Source organism: Ixodes scapularis, unplaced genomic scaffold (genome assembly GCF_016920785.2).
Source record: "Ixodes scapularis isolate PalLabHiFi unplaced genomic scaffold, ASM1692078v2 PGA_scaffold12__126_contigs__length_90152505, whole genome shotgun sequence".
NCBI classification, from domain to species: Eukaryota; Metazoa; Arthropoda; class Arachnida; order Ixodida; family Ixodidae; genus Ixodes; species Ixodes scapularis.
Window position 1 is genome coordinate 84,798,163 of NW_024609838.1, and position 11,957 is coordinate 84,810,119.

Here is an 11,957-nt window from a genome sequence, read left to right on the forward strand (position 1 = left end):
TCGGTTCTTCAGCAACACGGTACTTTTCTCAGAATCTGACGCCAGGGACGGCTTCGGCGGCCGGCATGATGAGCGTCTGCTACGGATTACCCCAAACTGACGATAGCGCTTGCGGCTTTGCGGTGCAAATCGCCGAGTGGGCGTGCCAGGTTTTAGAAAGAAGCGAGTTTATTGCTCATTCGACTTTCCATTACTTGTTACTTTTAAGATGCAATATCACGACACAACGACTGCAGCAGGTGATTGCTGTTGAAGGAAATTGAACTGGTAATTAGTCGTGCCTTTCGTTTCATTTTTCACGTCACTTGCTTCATTTTTTAGGATGAATAAAGCCTTGTACTTGCTTTTCGTCTCACTCTTTTATTGCCTGCATATCCCCTGCACCCACCGTCGCAGAACGGGGTATGGGCTTTAACCAACAGCCACCGAGGGCAGAGTTTTTGCTGGGTGAGATATAACATTTATAGAGCTCACGATGCCTTAGTTAAACTTGTGACATGCGCAAAATTTAAATAAAAAGTTACAGTCAAACTGAAGCTCAATTTTTTTAAAAACCTGGTGCGCCCACTCTGTGATACGTGCCGCAAAGCCACAAGCGCCATCTCTTGTCGGGGTAATCTGTAGCAGACGCTCATCACGACGGCCGCCAAAGTGGGCCTCGCGTCGGATTCTGGGGAAAGCACCACATCGGAGAAGAAATGAAAGACACATGCATGAGGAGCACAAAAGACTCGTGTGCGCTATTGTGCTGTCTCGAAACCAGGTGAACCACCAGCGGATAGCGCACCTATGCACTTCAGTGAATGCTCAGGCGTCCCGGGGATGTTTGTCTGCAATAGTACATGCTTCCGGTATACACGCAGCGTTCACGGCATTACCCTATTTTTTCAGATTTTATAGGCCACTAGCAGAAAAAAACCAGTCACAGTGAGGTTTCTGTTCTTCATATCAACAAAAAAGGTGTGAAGTGACGTGTAGTTATACAACGGCATTTTAGATAATGGCTAAGGCCGGCATCAAACTGCACATTTCTGCGTCCAGACACAAAATTGATGTGCGAGCCACAGGTGTCCCGTGGGAGTTTTACGAATTTTGATGTCTGCAGGTATACTGTAAACTTTCTTATTGCATATTTTATATTCTTAAGAATTCAAGCTTGTAGCGAAATTTCGTGGACACAAAATTTTGCAATGTGGAGTGATATTCATAATGTGGCGTAATATATTTGCGGGACTAATTGTATGCCACAGTTGTCAGGTTGCGATATGAATGGAAATAAAGTGCACATTGAACATGCAGATTTTCAAGGAATTCTGCCTTTACAGGAGTCTAGACCGAGTTCATTTCACCTTGCTCAGCTGTGGCGGTAGTTGAAGATGTGTTTGTCGCCGTCAAGGCTGCGTCCGGCATAGAGCCTCACAAAATCCGACCTCAGCTGGAAAGCCCAGTCCCCCACAAACACACATGGAGCAGGGAGCCTTCTGCTGGACAGTGGCGAGTCCTTCGGAAACTTCAGACGACCTTGCTCAAGCAGCTGTCCGAAGGCCGACCGCAGGAGGATCCCTCCATCACTCTGTTTCCCGTAGGCGCCAATATCCACAACAACGACCTTGTAGTCGCTGGCGACTACGGCAAGAGTACAACATAGTAGGTCTCCTGGAACGAACAGCATTATTTTACTTTAAGACATTGTGGGTACGGTGGACTCGAAATAATTCAAGCTCAGATATTTAGCACTTTCGAGTAATTTAAAAGAATTAAAAATTTTGCCCGTCCCTCTATATTTTCGATCCTTTTTTAGATAAGCTGGTTAATTCAGACATACTATTTATTTACAGCGGCGGGTTGGCCCCACTGAGTGCGCTTCTCACCGAGACCCTGGGTACTGCGGAAAAGCAGTACCCACGAAGCGCGCCGTCATTGCTTTTCCGCAGTATGAGGGTGCTCGGTGAGAAGCGCACTCTATGGGACTAACCCACCGCGATTAGGCAAGCGGAATTGTCCTGACAATCGGCTTCCATTATATGTGCCTTATTTTGTTTTTTTAATTTTTCCGAGGAGGTTATATTCGAGATTAAAGAAATAATGTTGGCATATAGCAAGCAGATGTGTAAATACCCTCGATTAGGATAGCTGGGCGTCTTTTTAGGTTTAATTGTACGTCAAACCTGTCCTTTACATGCCGACCCAACGTAGGATACACCAAGAGAAATTACGAAGGCTGCCTGTTGTCGCAAACACAAACTGCATTTAGACGGGCATCAAGTATAAATGTATAGACGTTCAGCAGAAATCTGGCTTGTTGGATTAAAATGATAATAAAGGAAGGAACTACTAACCAATCGCAATCAGTGTCGCAGCCGGGAAGGCGGAGGGGGGGGGGGGGGAGTATCTTATGATGGATCAGCCGTCCCCCCGCCCTCCCTTGAGATCTAGCCGTCCGTATAAGATACATATGCATTTTAAACTCCCCCCCCCCTTCCCCTCTCCCTCCGCCCCGCCCCCCCCCTCAAAAAAAAAAAGAATCCTGCCTACGGTGCAATATTTTAAAACCAACTCTGTACCTACAACTAAGTATGGGAGCTTTTATTACTATAAGTACGCGAGAGTTTATATGAGGAGTAGTAAGTAGATCCTGAAAAATCGCCATGAAGTGCCGCATGTTATGCAAGGATAAACCTTTACATTAACATAAACGAAATGTTTTATAAGAAGATATGAGTGATGTGATTTGAATATTTAAGGAAAATCACTACTAAAACGGCAAATAATTGGTGCAGGTAAGAAAGTAGCATGAAATTCGAGACACACCTTGTAGTTGAAGAACATACTTGTTTTTCATCAACTGAACCAAAGTAGTTCGGGAACTGCCACCTCCTGCTGAAATCATCTGCAACCTGAAGCCAAGCCTGATTAGAAACCACGTATCTGGTTTCTAATCAGAGGCAAACAAGGAACAAAGGACATGTAAGTTCATTTAGAGTTTCACACATAAACATCCTCATTGGTCAACACTAGAAGTTCAGAGATACTGACACAGTTACTCCATATTTCCTACGATTTTGAGATGCTGGCAAGAGCAGCAATCTATGCGAATTGAAGTGGCGCAGCTTGTGAAGAAGCTTCGCCTAGTATACTGTGGTACCTGCCTATAAATTGTGGTAATGTAAAGACTGCCAACTGGTTACAGCAACACCCTCAACCCACGATGGGACTTATTCAAAAGTTGGCAAGCTGTAGATTTATATAAACAGTCTCTTTGTGAGAAACACAAATTACATCCAATGTTAACTCTTGGCAGAGTTGTGTTGACTCCTTCATTTGTTTTTGCTTTTTAAATCCGTTTTACCACGGAAGATCGAACAAATATGTATCACAAAGGAGAAGGCCTTGATAGTTTTATTTTGCACTTAGAGAGGCACTGAGAGGGTATTTATGCACGGCAAGGTTTTTATTTGTACATAAATCCTAACTACCCAGAGCACAATTCGCAGGTCGAAATTCATTTTCTTTCTGCCCAAAAACCACCGATCGAGAACTGGCAAGTTTGAGTCGCGCTCACTCTCTTCTCCGTAATCACGTGCTGTTCTCTATGGTTTAGACACACGCGCCAAATATAATAAAAGTCATCAGAAAACAAATTCACACTTATTATTAAAAATAGCAAAAAATATAATACCAACGTTTTAAGGCTTCAAAAAAAAAAATAAATACGTTGAGTAAAACAAAAACAAAAACACAAAGTCGCACGAAAAAAACAAAACAAAAAACGTTTAGCCTTTTTACTCTCGCGAAGGAAAACCAGCGGAGCTGTACTCGAGACACTGTGTGTTTCTTCTTCGTCGTCGTCTGTTTTTCGCGCTGTTTCCTACGATGAATTCCCACCAACGCGTCCAACTATTCATTCTTCTATCATACAGTGTTAGAAAGTCCCGTGTATTTGGGGAATATTTGGTGTGAAAAACACGCTATTTACACAAATTACCATAAATTTACACGATGAGTAACGGATAATTCGTTCAGAAATCATGCGAGGTTGTAAAAAACGGATTTTGGTTCGGTCATACACGCATAACCGTGTAGCCGACCTCGATAACACGCATCGCCCCCGGCGACAACCGCGGCATTGCCGGCTATCGAAGCACCGGAATGCTTGGGTACACACTTAGAAAGGACCGTCGAGATAAATGCCGCGGAAAGAAATATGTCTCGGAGACAGATATGCACCAAAAGCAATTGCGCCATGTCGCAGGACGTTGCCGAAACCCGCGCTTACCGTGCTCGCCGCCATCTTCTGGTCGATGGCAATGCGGCTTCCCTCATGTCGCCCATGTTTGTATTTAGTTTAGGGGTCCTGATAACAGTTTCTTAGACACCACAAATAAAGTCATGGGTCTAATTATTCGTTCCAAACAGTTAAAATGGATATAAAAAGCGTGTCCTCGATGTGTACACGTGGCATTGCAGTTGGTTTTGTTTTTGCTTCAAACTTCAACTGCAAGCGATCTGGCCACGGCGCAAGCGCAACGCCGATGTACGCTGGAAGCAAGCGCCGGTTGGCTTTCGTTGTTTTTGTTTGACCGGAGAAAATCTGGCAAGTACGCATGGCGCTGCTACTGTTTTGGTTTGACGGGACGCGAGAAGCTTCGCAGAGAGCTTCGGAGTTTGCGAGCACATAGTGAAGACGTGACCGGAGAAGTGCCCCTGTGATGTTCCTGGAAGACGGAAAGTAGCATTCGTAATCGTCGTGTGTGCTTTGAAAGCGAAGGGAGTCACAGGGTCCACGAGTTCGCAACCACAAGCCAAGGTTCACGACAGCGCGGCGTTGACTTCGGCGATCTCGTTCTGTTTGGTGCAACCCGGCGATGCGAAAAAGAGCTGAAATATTCGTCGTGTGTGGTGCGGTGCTTTGTATTCCGGGTCTGTTTGAACCACGCTTTTAACACGGAGCGCAAATTGTTTGTTGCGTGGTGGAGGTTCAACGGGTACAGTCCCGTCGTCGTCAGCTGATCCGGTCCAGCTGGTCCGGGAGGACGCAGCGAGCGTTTTTAAAAGTAAATCTTCCTTCGTTCCGTTTCAAACTGTGGAAGTATCCCGACACATACCGTGAGTAAAAAGCAGCGGGCGTTTTCAACAAAATTACGTTGTTTTAATTGAATGATGGACTCCGGATTGTTGTCTTAAATCTGCCGTTTCTTATGCTTCGTGTTGGACTGTGTTTGCATAGCGACGCACACCGCTCGAGTAGATGATTCGGTCCTGCAACGAGTTTGTTGCGCCAATCATGCGGCGGGAATAAATTAGGGCAAGGTTTCCTACCTGCCCACAGATGCATGTACTGAGACCATTTTTTATGTTGTGAACGTAGTGCTCTTAATTTTGGAAGACGCGTTGGTGCATTTATCATGGTACAATCACTTGAGAGTTGAGAAATTGGAGAGCGAGCAAGCTTTCTCAACTTTGTCTCTTTCTCTCTGGCACTGCCCTGTTTCAGTTTCAGTAGGCATATCTACTAGCAGGTACAAACTGCTCTAAAGCAGGTAAAAAACGGGAAGCTTAGGGCGGTGCGGACTCCGTGTTTCGCGCTTTTCGCAGGGTGACAGGGTAAATGCTTTTGTGAGGTATGCCGAATATGCAAGCGATTTTGTTATGCCCGTCGTTTGCGTCTCCAGCAAAACGAATAAGATGATCTACTACAAAGGCGCAATCACAAGCCAAGATTTAAGATAGCAGTCGTTTGCTTCGGTGATCCGTGTAACTGTATTTTACCCTGCTCTCTGCAACACCGTGTCATGACGAAGAGCTGGAATGGTCACGGTTTGTGCTGGCCTCCCGGTTGACAGAAACCCGCGTCGCCCGCATCGGCACCGAGTGCGCTTGGGCTGTTGATGCTCAAGCCTTTCATCCGCGGCTTGTCGCCAGCTCATCCTGCTGCTCAACGGTGAGGAAGCGGCGAGAGTAACCTCGGAAGCGAATGTAAATCCTCGTTCATTCAGTTATCCGGTCAAAGTGTGGAAGATGTCCAACGTGTACTGAGGGCGGGAACTGCGAGCGTTTTGCCTTGCTTTTATGACTGAAACCAGAACAGCGAGATAACTGTCTTGCGTACTTCAAAATGACGGAAGCAATAAGTTTTAACAGGTCGAGTACGTCACCGGGACGTACTCGACCTGTTGAAACTTTTTGCTTCCGTCATTTTGAAGTACGTAAGACAGTTATCTCGCTGTTCTGGTTTCGGTTATAAAAGCAAGCAAGACGGTGCACACTGTTTAAATGCTTGCAGTATCCACGAGTGGTACCAGGAAAGTAACGTCAACAGAAAAGGAGCTCGCGATATCCAGCATAATGCAGTGCTATGGGCCCGTGTATCTTCAAAGTTCAGGGTGGTGGCAGTGTAAAAAAAAGACGCATCAGCGCCCTACACCAGTGTTCACGAATAACACCGGTCACAAACTCCCAAGCCCCACCGCTCTTCTCGACACCGACACGACATACGACAACAAACTGCATCAAAACGCCCCAAAAGTGAAGGCGTCTGCTCCCGTACTGCAACTGCTGCAACTAGCGGAAGTGAAGTGTTGGGCGGATGTCCGGATGTCCTTCACAAAAATATATAAAAAATGCTTTGCGCAAGGATCATTTTCGTTTAATATTGTATACGTAATGACAAAATCCCAATAATTTGTTTTCCTATCTGATTCAAGCTAGTCGGACTGCTCATAACACTGGTCAAGCAAGAATATAACAAAAATGTGGACTTTTTCATGACCGGTTTAAAATTTATTTTTAACATATCGTTATTTATTGCAACGGACTAATATTATAGATTTTGCCTGCATACTTTTTAAATGCAAACAGTTCTAACACACGGCTGTCCATTGTGCCGTGTTTTGTGTATTCTTCTATAAATCTGTAATGGTCAGCGACCAAAGAGCTCACCCGCACATGTCAAGCTTATATGCCCCGCGGGGAGAAATGGATATCGAGTAGGAAGTGTCGGGCGTAGTGTCGGGCGTAGTGTCGGTTGTTGTCTTTGTTGGTGCTGTGTAGCTGTGTGTTGTGTTGCCTGCGTTGTATGTAGGGTTGCTGTGTAGTCGTGGTCGTTCGTAGTGTTAACAGACTCACCTTTCCTTTAAAAACAGGCTGCTAGAAATCTCGATAGGTGGCGCAAGTTACCGCCCGATTCTAAATAGTTTGCTCAAGTTATTTATCCATGTAAGTTCGGCATTCGTTTTTTTTTTTTGTCTTGCGGCTTGTTGAAGCTACCGACACCGCCGACAACGCACGTACGTACCTTTGCAAGTAGCTACGTCCGCCGCTTGGAGACTTTACTGTGTATAAAAGACATCGAACGAGAACTAACGCGCCCTGTGTGCTTGAATTCGGCTGGAAGGCGCGCGGCTCGCTGGGCTCGTCTCTCGCCTGTTCTCGGCCGCTGGCCTCCATGTTTCATAAGGAACACGCTCGAAACGGTTTTGCGGAAGGCAGACACGGTGTAGCGTGTTAAGTTTACACAGCACCTCATGTGTAGACGAAAAACACAGATGGCCTCGTGTAAAACGAACACGTTTCGACGTGTCCGCTATGGGACAACGGTTTACACGTCTGGGCGTGTTATTTTTCCTAACAGTGTAGCTGGAGAGGTTGCCGCCGTCTACGAGCGACGACGGAAACCATACTGATTGTGTGCTTGTCGCCGTCGCTTATAGATGGCGGCAGCTGTCCAGGTAGGTCTGTGTCGACATACCGGACACGATCCTGGGGAACCTAGCCCTTAGCAGCTCCGCTGTGAAAATTGGAAGCACTTTGTGTATTCTTTGTGTAATTCTCAATATGGCATCGTATCACGGGTAATCGCGGGTTAAACGGCTGAATGAAGAGGGCTAAACGGCTGAACGAAGCCGACTAAATGATGGCGGCGGACGAAGGGGTGTCGGAACTGTTGTTAGCGGTACCGGCGAGTTTGTCTAGCTTCGAAAGAGGGATCGTTTACCGATCAAGGCAATTAGGATTTCTTCCGTGTGACATGCAACACCATTAAGCTGATTCGCACGAAGGCGTCGCCGAGTCGCCGTTCCTTCTCCTGGCTAAAGACATCGCTCATCTTACAAACACGAATCGTTAAGAGCCTGAAAAACGCGCAAACGTCAAGCACAAAGTGATTGACTTTCGCGTTTTTGGTGCGACGTGTGAATTTTTCATCTGCCTTGCACGGCCAAAAAAACGAAGGAAAAAAAATGGAAAATGCGGTCGCGTGTAGCCACGTGACTTTTGGCAACGCTCTTCTCTACATTCCGTCTTCCTCCCGAGTGCAGTTTCGGTTCCAAGCAGTCGCAGTTTTTTGCTCTATTAAGGGTATATGTGATGCTGTAGCAAAATATTGATTGGGTGTTAGTGTTCCTTTAAAGGAACCATGAAATGAATTTTGGGCTGCGATAAATTGGGGCTTTGCTAATCATATATTGTTTAGTGCGCCAGAAGGAAACGAGTACACGCGAAGGAAGAAAGCCAGAAGCCTGCTTCTCGGTACGAAAATTTGAAAATACTGTGGGCTATTTCTCATCAATTTTCCTTTTAAAGCTCTTCGCCTTTTCACTGCGATGCATCTGCAGTGCCCAAGCACTTCAGCTAACCCTAGCTTACACATTTGACACAAGCGCTGCGTCACTCGGACGTTTGCACTTGTCATCAATCAATCCGTTGACGGATATTTGGATTCACGGTGCTTGCCACTGAGGGCCGTGACATCATTTTTCATCACTTGGGAATGACAAGTTCTATGGTGATCTTAAAATGCACGGTGGAAGTGTGGAATCATTTACTCCGATGCCCAAACACGTCACAACCACGTGATTTCTCATTTTGCTTTTGAGTTGAAGTGAAAAGCTAAAGGGGGGGGGGAGGAGTTGAGAAATAATTTCATGGTTCCTTTAAGAATAGGCTCGTCGCGCAATCGCAAAATCCTGCTCTTCCAAACACATTTAAAGCAGCTCACTACTTCAGACATGTAAACGGACGAAATTCTATGTGGACTATAGGTGCACTTCACATAAGCCTAAACATCTAACTGTGGCACGATACAAAATGTTGTGCATCTGGCATCTGCAACAACCTAGAAAGTTGCGGCACTTACCACCAAATAGAGTGGCTGGAGCCTGTTCCGAGTGCCTTGCAGGTGACTCGCGCCGCCAACCGGGCCGTGGATATGTCCACTCGAAAAGAGAGGGCAATGTACTGAGTCAAGTCGCCGGAGGACAAGCGGCTGCAATGGGGACATTGAGATGTCCCCAGCTTCAATCAGATGTGGTAAAAATTGTGATGGCCCCTGTGACTGTGAACTGAATAAAATGCAGCAAGCAGCATATTGGGTATTTCATAGTGTTAATTATTTAAATTGCAGCATGCCGAGTAGCCACTTTGCCATCCATTCCTGATGGCATTGGATTTGTTATCTTTCCAAGCAGTGCTTGAGCGTACCTGAACTGAAATTATAACAAAACTAAGGTAATGAGTAGAGTCACTGAACACACACAGCCCCAATATCATGCAGTTCATGGGCACTATGTCGTGACGGCCTTTTCGGAGATTTTGTTTTTAATTTTAGAAGCATTTTGAAACACTGACTATTCTAGGGAATTTATAAAATATTACCTTTCATTCTCCACATTTTTAGAGGGTAGCTCTTAGCCACCCGTTTCCGGCTTGAGCGGCGTCGACGTAACCGTAAGGTCACGTGACCCACCCCCCCCCCCCCCGCCAGGTCAGGCGACACCCCCAGGTTACGTGACCCCCACTCCCCCCCTCCCCCAGGTCCGGGAGTCACGTGACCCCCTCCCCTCTCCCCGAGATCACGTGACCCCCGTGAGGGGAGGAGGAGAAAGGAGAGGAGCAGGGAGTATGAGCAGGGGGGACGAATCCGAATTTTCATTACTCCGAAAAATGATTTTAAAAGACTCTTGTCTCTTGTCCCTCGGCCGGCTTTGAACCGGAGCCTTTTCGTTCAGGTGTAGCAGGCAAGATCACGAGGAAAAAGAGGGAGGAGGAATATACCCTCCCCTCAGTACCCTTCCCTCCTCCTCCTCAAGAGCTGCGCTCCAATTCGGCGTTACAGGGAGTTGGAAACGGCTTTCCTTTTTTTTTGCTTCGACATGTGGAATATTTTTAAACGCAATAATCTGTTCATTTTACGGCTTTTGATTTTGTGGCAAAAAGATTGAGGTGTCATTCGTCCATTGAAATCCCAAAATGTGACTGGTAGGAAAACTGTGAAGAATAGGTGCCACGGCAACAGTTCATAGGCTTTTATTTTATTTTTTGGTAGATTCCGTTTTTTTAGACCATTATCGCCCAACACATAGGGTTCAGCCGCTATAATCTAATCCCATTCAGTCACATGCTGTCCCGTCCCTCGGTCACGAGGCAGCAAAGCAATTGCAAGGCCAGCAATAGGCAATTGGGTGCACAAATGTAGGTTGGTATTGTAACAAAGAGTCCTCCTATGGGTTTTGCATGGCAGCAAAGCGTTACAACTGGGAAGGTGCGAGCGAGATTTTATACAACTGTATTTGCAAATTGTTGCTGCTTTGAGTTAACAAGTCAGATACCACTTCGACCAGGAAAATTATTTCTCTTGACAAGACAATTTTTCATTGAAGAAGAGTTTATATGTGTACAATGCTTCTTGAATTCATGGGAGCTGTGAATAAATATTGGACAAGTGCTTTTTATGTCATTTCTCCTGCCTAGCATTTTTCTGATGTACTTCCAAGGTGTTGTCATAAATGAATATAAAAAAGCTATTCTCGGCACATGTAAGACATTGCTGTATTATTACATAGAAGATGAGCGCAATCCTAACTTTGTGCCAGAATTCTAGGTATCACGAGGCCCATGACTTTCTCAACTATTTGCTACTTTTTTCCATCATTGTTTTATGGCTGTCACCACTAAGAACAAGGTAAGCAAATACTAGGTCTGCCAAGTGTTGAACACGTTGGAAGTGCGTAGGTGCAGACGTGCCATAGAAGCGGCTCTTGTTTGCTGTTTTGTGTTGTTTGCACGCTTCCACCTACTTCTTTATCGTGATAGATGCTCTATGTTTTGAGTTGCATGTAAACTGATTTAGTTACCCTGTAATAAGACAGGTTGCGTGGAATAGGCTTTGAGTACTTAACTCAATTTTCTCGCATGCAGTTCAGTGATGGCTAGTAATATCTGCTAATATCCATATAAGCTGCTTCTGCATGATCTAACACACACGATCAGCAAGCACTTTGCAAGGTTTCGACCGTGCGCCTGTTACCTGTGATATGCCCTTTACTGCAGCCTGTGGCAGTCTAATCCCATGATCAATAGGTTTATAATGGGTATGCCTGAGAATGAGGGACTAAAGAGGCAAATAAACTGAACGTCACTTTGACAGTATCCCATATCAGGTCATAAAAAGACGAGTATTTGAAGTACGTATCTGTGTACTTTTACAACCCCAAGCATACATTCTTCGAGTTATTTATGCAGTTGTTCCCCAGTCATGCGTGAATGATTATGTAAAAATCACATGAAAAGAATTTGGAGTATAAACATAGAGTTATTGAAGTGTAAACACTACGAGATAAGCATTCAACATGCCGAACATAAAATGTCCACACAGCCTTTGTTATTACCGCAGCGTCTTGGCCAGTCGCTCCGCAGGGCACATGGGTTCTCTGCAGAGATACTGTCTCTCAAGATCTTCCCGAAGAAGGTTCAACAGAAAGTCAAACTACTGGGGAGCGATCTCGTAAAATGTTTTAAAAGTATTCCCATATCTGTCTTACACATCCTTTACACCTGGGAAAGAAGAAAAAAAAAACAATTATTCAGATCACGGCTCAACCAAGGCACTGTAGCCACTAAAGATTCTTAGGCTACACAAGAGCAGCATCTCTTATAAATAATAGAAAAAACTGATTAGAGAA